Source organism: Seriola aureovittata, chromosome 7 (genome assembly GCF_021018895.1).
Source record: "Seriola aureovittata isolate HTS-2021-v1 ecotype China chromosome 7, ASM2101889v1, whole genome shotgun sequence".
Taxonomy (NCBI): Eukaryota; Metazoa; Chordata; class Actinopteri; order Carangiformes; family Carangidae; genus Seriola; species Seriola aureovittata.
The window spans coordinates 28,830,477-28,837,302 of record NC_079370.1 but is presented as its reverse complement, the minus strand read 5'-3'; the positions used below and the strand labels follow the sequence as shown (position 1 = coordinate 28,837,302).

The 6,826-nt window shown below is 40.0% G+C and overlaps 1 long non-coding RNA gene across 1 annotated transcript; it reads left to right on the top strand.

The window, feature by feature from the left end:
• The first annotated feature begins 211 nt into the window (after nt 1–211).
• On the top strand, nt 212–1,321 carry LOC130172568 (uncharacterized). Its single transcript, XR_008828281.1, has 3 exons — nt 212–321; nt 956–1,025; nt 1,121–1,321. It is a non-coding gene; the product is annotated as an uncharacterized LOC130172568 (long non-coding RNA).
• Nucleotides 1,322–6,826: the final 5,505 nt, after the last annotated feature.

Below are 6,826 nucleotides of genomic sequence, written 5' to 3'. Positions count from 1 at the left end.
GCTTCTTGCTAAAAAATCCACTCCGATCCTATATTTCAGCAGGCCTGTAAACCCCTCTTTTTCAGCCCTGTTCAGAACAGGCTGTTTTTGTGTCTGTAGCTTTAAATGAAAATGAACTGTGCCTGACCACGCCCCTCTTCAGAAGGGGATGCCGTTCGGGCTTCTGGCACCATGCTCTGATGTTTACGGTGACCGTGACAGGCGACTTGGCGTCGGTAGCGAGTTGGTTCAACCACACGACTTTTATCCAGAATCTGAGCCAGAGGGAGAGGCTGCTGAAGAAGTTCAAACTCTACAACTGCAGCAGGACGTTTCTGAATGGTTGGTAACCAATTTTGTGTATTTTGACATTACATTTTCAGTTTGTTGATGTGTGTTGGCACACAGTTACTAACATGTAGCTAGGTAGCTAATGCTAACTGTTACTGTCTCGTCATTACTGGGAGCTCTTTTGGTAAATAAGCACTATTGTGAATTGTGTAATGTAGTTATCTGTCATGCCTCCTTAGACATACTTTTACAGTCTGAAAATGTTTGTTGTATGAGGACTGCTACAGGTGTTCAATGTCAGTACTAATCAGATATTTTAATAGATGCTGACAAAGTAAATCATTTTTCTCCATGTTTTGGGCAGAGATGCTCATCATGACATCTTCCTTTATGTAGTAAATTTATTTTGTGTATTACAATGAAAGCTGTAAATCAGCATAAACATGTCTGACAGCAACATTAATCTTTAGTCAAGGACTGAACTGTGCAGTTTTCTACACTACACTGTTGTCAAGCTCCACATTATATGCAATAAGTGACATGTTATAAATTACCTATGTTATATGCGCTTGATATGTAGCCAAGCTTACTTCTTACCCACCTTAGCTCCACTGTCTGTCAGTTTTTGAATTTCATAAGCTTTATATTCTGGTGAATGTTACCATTTTCTCTATATTTTGGACAGGTGCTCCTGTGGAAACTGTGCAACCATGCCCACAGAAGCTGAGAATATCTGCTGCTAGGAGATACCACAGGTAGCATTCTCACTGGACAAAGTAATCAGTAATTTGTTTTGATTACATTACATTAATAATAAACCATAGCATTTACCATTTGCAATTCACTGTAGGTTACCAGACGGCTATGGGAGATCGAGGAAGATTTACCATGTATGGTAGACCGTCCTGGGTTGGAGCCGCTCTGCCTCAATGTGTTCTGCCTGCAACATGTACAGCGCTGACTATGGTCCTTTACGGTTGAGAGGAATACACCAGTACGTTTTGCTTCTTTGTAAAAACATAGTTTCAATCTAAATAAAAGATGTTAGGCAGTCTTGTTTTACTTCAGTGCACATAATTTTACAATGGTAATAACACACCACAAATGGAGTAACACACCCTCAAATAAATTAGTTTAGCTGCTCTTTGATTTGTAAAGTTCTTCTATCAGCAGATAGTGTGCATATATGAATTCAGAGGAGTCATTTCTTTAGTAACAATCAAGCATCAAGCATTTATTTACATCAAATGAGGGACTTATAATCAGTGATAATAAAAAAACTGTAGGATTCACTGGATCCATAAAAATAAATTGTGAGACACAACATAGATATATGTTTGCAAGACTAAATGCCCTGTCCAGTTGTTTTAGTCAGTACAGGTATCTAGCCTATAGGATCTTTGTGAGCTGGTGCTGGGGCTTCCTTAGTCGCAGAATCTGGGTCGTCATTCCAGCCTGCGTGGTCCTACGCATCAGTGCCGTGTTTCCAGCAGCTTCTGTGTATGGTCCCAGGTCAACAAAGGCTTTTTCAAATATGAGGTCCACCACATTCCCTGTTTGATAAAACACAAAAGATTTTGTACAATTTTTATTTATTTATTTTTTACAAAACAATGATTTGAAGTCTGTTTCTAACTACCTCCTGACATTTTCTTTACTGTATTTTGTTGTTGGTGGAACTGTCATAACATTCTACGTGCTATACTTAATACAATGTGTACAAAACATTTTTTGGTTGAAAAATAAAATAATATAACACTTATAGAATGTCGGCTCAGTCTTAACTGGTGTAGCTCTGCATTCTCCCTTCATGGCCCAAATTGGACCTTGAACAGTGGTTCACCTTCTTTTGTTTGGGCTTGTGGTCGGTCAGCATTTTCATTGTAGAACATGGCAGCCAGGTAGAGTCTGGAGGTACAGTAAAGAGAAAATCAAAGATGTTAATGTTGACAGAAACCTTAGCCTACACACTCTCACAAGTTCTCAGTAACCACAGCTTCATTTACCTGCACATTATTCCAAGACTGATAAATGACTGTTAGGTTTATCAAAAGTAGATGCACTTCAGATGGCTACAGACCTGTACTTCTGATGTGAGGCTGAAGAGTCCTCAAGGATAACTGTGTGCCTACAGTGGGTCAGTCTGGCATGCAACATCCCTTGTTGCAGGAAGCTGTATAGATATAGAGGAAACAGAGGTTCCACCAACATCTCCTCAAATGTGTAGTTATGGCAACAGCTGCAAGCAGTGCAAAAATGATAACAACAAATGCACTCAATTATGTGTAAACTGGGTTGTCAATAGCTTGTAAATACTGCAAATAGCTCACTATATGTGCAAAATGGAAAAAATGTGTATTATAGACTATCCCCTTGGACATATCCCCTTAACTCTGCGCTTATCTAGATATTCCCTACAGGCACTGTATCTGTGAACATGATATAAATGTTAAAACAGCCATCATAAGGCATGACTCTCAATAATAACTTTCACAGCACTAATAAACAAGCCCGGACACCTATGCTAATCACTACGAGCCTATTTTTAGTCCGAATTTTACCGGCTTGACTTCACAGACAGCTAAAACGCCTTTAAAGTATAATACATTTAACACGGTGGCTCTAATCAATGTCACACGACGATACCAAGCAGAAGAATTACATACAATCTGTACCCCGCTATACCCGGCTGCGTGTCGACGACGCTAAACGTTAGCCACATTAGCTGCCATGCTAACAACACACGCAACAGGCTCTCGTGAACAAACAGTAAAGCAACATAAAATGGTAAAACTTACAGTTCCCAAATTCAAAGTTGGGTCACGGACAGTCGGTGCTGATCCAAGCTTTATCTTGAGACTTGTAGCAAATCCTGCATTTTACTGGCCCTCGTTGAGAAAGCAGTCCGAGGTGAAATGGTTAGCACACACGTACAACACTTTCGGAGTTGGAGCGGGTACATTTCCATCAAAAATAAAATGAATCCACTGAGTCTTCAGATCCTCGGGCGTAGGGGTTAAAAAAAGACTTCTGTGTTGGTTTGTGCAGCCAACAACAAAGCAACTACTGTGTTTCGCTCGTACCTTCGACATTGTTCTACCGAAAGCTAGTGTTCGAGAGGGAGGTAACGATGGTGTCTCCAACACGGACTCAGTGGGCGGAACACACACCTAGCTCGGGGAGTGTCACCCACCTGGGGGGAGGTGGCATCGCCCTTCTTGACGACATCAGGGGAAAATCTCCAATTCGCCCGTTTGAGCACACATCTCCTGAAAGGTGGAGAAAGCAAAAGACGGAGAGGATGGACTTTTCTCATGTTTGGGGGGTCCGTAGACATGCCAGGGACACATACTACTGATAGAAAACCATGGAAAAGTGCATTTTGCATAATATGTCCCCTTTAAGCGACTACAAGGTCCGCTCAACGGTGCTTGCAGCTTTAATTACATTTACAGTTGTATTTACAGCGTTCACCAGGCTTGGGTTGAACAAGACCATTGTTATATTTCTCCTTTTCTACCATCACTAACTCCTTGTTATACCCCAATACCATTTAAAAGTGGATCTGCAGCTCCAAAAAATGAAGCAGCTTTAGGCGAGGTTATTATGCACAGTAGTGCATACGCTGAATATGCACGTTAGAGCTTATAACTATTCCGTTTTCTATTTCCTTATATTTCTGTTCAGCACAATTGTTTTGCCAAACAACCTAAAAAACTAAAAAACTTGAAGAGAAAAAGTTATGAGTAGAAGTAAATGTGAAGGAAGCGATTGCAAAGGACAATTAAACTCCAATCTCTCTGCTTCCCCCAATATGGCTGCAATCTGCTGTGAATTAACAGATAGCCCACGGTGATCATTTCCGAAGCACCCTTCTGTGGGAGGCTGGCACTGACTAACTGACATATCCTCAGTAAGAGGCTGTTGAAATTTAAGTTTAAACTCCTGCATTTTCCTGTATCCACATTGAACCATGAAGTAGTGATTGTGTGCCACATTACATTTCATTGCCTTCATCCAGACTTAAAAAACAATATATTTTAATTTAATTTGTTTCAGTTTCAAAGATGACTGAATAAAAGTCTTTGTTTTCAAGTGGGGCTCAGTTATTACAGTTGAAAGTAAATGGACAAAATGGCACTAAATGAACTGGCACTTCACCGATTCCATTCTGGGGGAGACTAGCTGACACTGCTGTGAAGTAATGGTCCTTCAGAACCAAACAGACTGTGTGTGTGTGTGTGTGTGTGTGTGTGTGTGTGTGTGTGTGCGTGCGTGCGTGCGTGCGTGTGCGTGAGAGTCTGTAAATGTGTGTGGGTGTGTCTGGGAACAGGTATTTTTACAGCAGCGTACTGTGGTTATTTCATGCAGAAGAAAAGTGACAGGTGTGAGAGGAGTTGTTAACTTGAAGTCACTGACTTCCTGGAGTCAACAACTACAAATGACTAAACAAGGTAAAGTTGGAGCTCTGACTCTCTCAATCAGCCACAGGCAGGGAAATGTATTCCGATACAGTGACTAGTTACCTGTTGAAAAATGTAGTCAGTAACGTAATCCAAGTACCATAATATTAAAGTAATGTAACTTGATTACTTTCAATTACTTTTGGATTACTCCAATACCAAATATGCTAATAAAGACAAAAGAAACTAAATTTAAATAAAATGACTAACTTTTTTGTATTCTGTAATAAAACTGAACAATGTAACCTTGTAAAAGAAACAGAGGAAACCAAGTTCAGGTAGTAGCTTATAGTTAAGAAAGTCTTGACCACATAGTACAGTTTATTAAGCAAAAATAAAACTGTTTCTTTTACATGGCAGACACAATATGCTGTGTTTTAGTTCACATTATGAATTAAGAACACATTAAGAGCCCAATATTGTTTTAAACACACCCAGTGTCCACCTGCTAAATTTTCAACAAAAAATGCCAAGCAAATGAAAGATATTGAAAACCATAATGTAAATTAAGGCAGTGTGCTTTTGAGTTTAAATTAAAAGTATGGGCTTACAGCACAATATACAAAACAGAAATAAAGTCTGCTCCTTATACAGTGAACACAAAATTATCTTACTTTAGTCTTTCATGTAGCATTCACACCATGTTTAACAAATCAGGTGTCTACTTATTGAACTTTCAAATTAAGAACAAATGCATCATGAAAACCATTAAGTAAATACCGTCAGCAGGTATATGAAATATGAATTTAAGTATGGGCCTACAGCACAAATTCCAAATAGAAATTCTCCTTTAACAAACACTAAATACTCTTTTTTAAGTGTACTATATAGATTAAGAGCACCCACAATACACAACACAAAACAGAAATAAAGTCTGCTCCTTATACAGTGAACACAAAATTATCATACTTTAGTTTACACATAGCATTCACACCATGTTTAACAAATCAGGTGTCTCCTTTCTGAATTTTCAAAAATGAAATAAAGGGACCATTAATCAGAATTAATGTAAGGTACCATAATTTAAGAACATTTGTTGCTCACACAATTGCAGTTTAGTGTGTAGGAGGTAGGCACCATTTGTAAAACCCTAAGACTGGAAATGTGCAGCCCAACTGTAGTCCTACATTCAATCAAAACCAAGCTTTGGGCAAAACCTTCTGTTATAACGAAGGAGGAGGACTTGCTCCATGTGGTCATCAGACATTCTGCTACGAGATGAGGTAAGTACATTTCCACCATAACTGAAAAGGCGTTCGACTGGAGCACTGGAAGGCAGTGTAGTATTGTGCTTCATGAAGAGCTGTTTAACCAAAGGAAATGCATTCAGGGATTCCATGGTCTTAACAGTATCATCAAGGAACCTCCGAACCTCTTCCTCCGCTGTGCTTTTTTCAGTCCTGTTTGTCTTCCCAAACACAAAAAAATCCTCATCTGATCCATCAGTCTCAGAGATAGTGTTTGTTGCAGCTGCAGGAGGTTCCCTATTTTCCAAAGAGGTTGCCTCCTGAACCGTTGTTTTGCACATAACCTCTTTCTTCTCAACAGGAAGCCAACACATGCAGAATTTTGGCATGGTAGTCGTTGGCATTTTTGCATCATGGCTGCTCAGCATGGCACCAAAGCGACTATCAAGTGCATCAATGACTGCAGTAATGATGTGTGCTGTGTACGTCACCTGTGGCATTTTCTCAGAGAGCTTAGATTTGAGGCTTAAGATTGTTGGAATGAGGAACCCCAGATAGCACTTTTACTCCCCCTGTAGAAGATCAATGGATTGAGCAAGTGGCTGTAGGACAGCTACATATTCCCTGGGAAAAGTCATCTCATGAGGGTTCAGCCTGGTCACACCGAGTCTTGAGCAGATGTCTCCCAGCTGATCTTCTGTAAGTCCAGTCAGTTTGGCAATGGCCATATATTCAGAGCTCCACCTTGTGACACATGGAACAGTAACTCTCATACTGGCAATATCCTGCACTACTTCCGCAGCTGCTGATGATCGATGTGCTTTGTTCCATATAGAAGCAAACTTTCCCATTGCACTTCGGTACACTTTCCGGGATTGCCCTTTTGATGCTGCTTTATCCACCTCA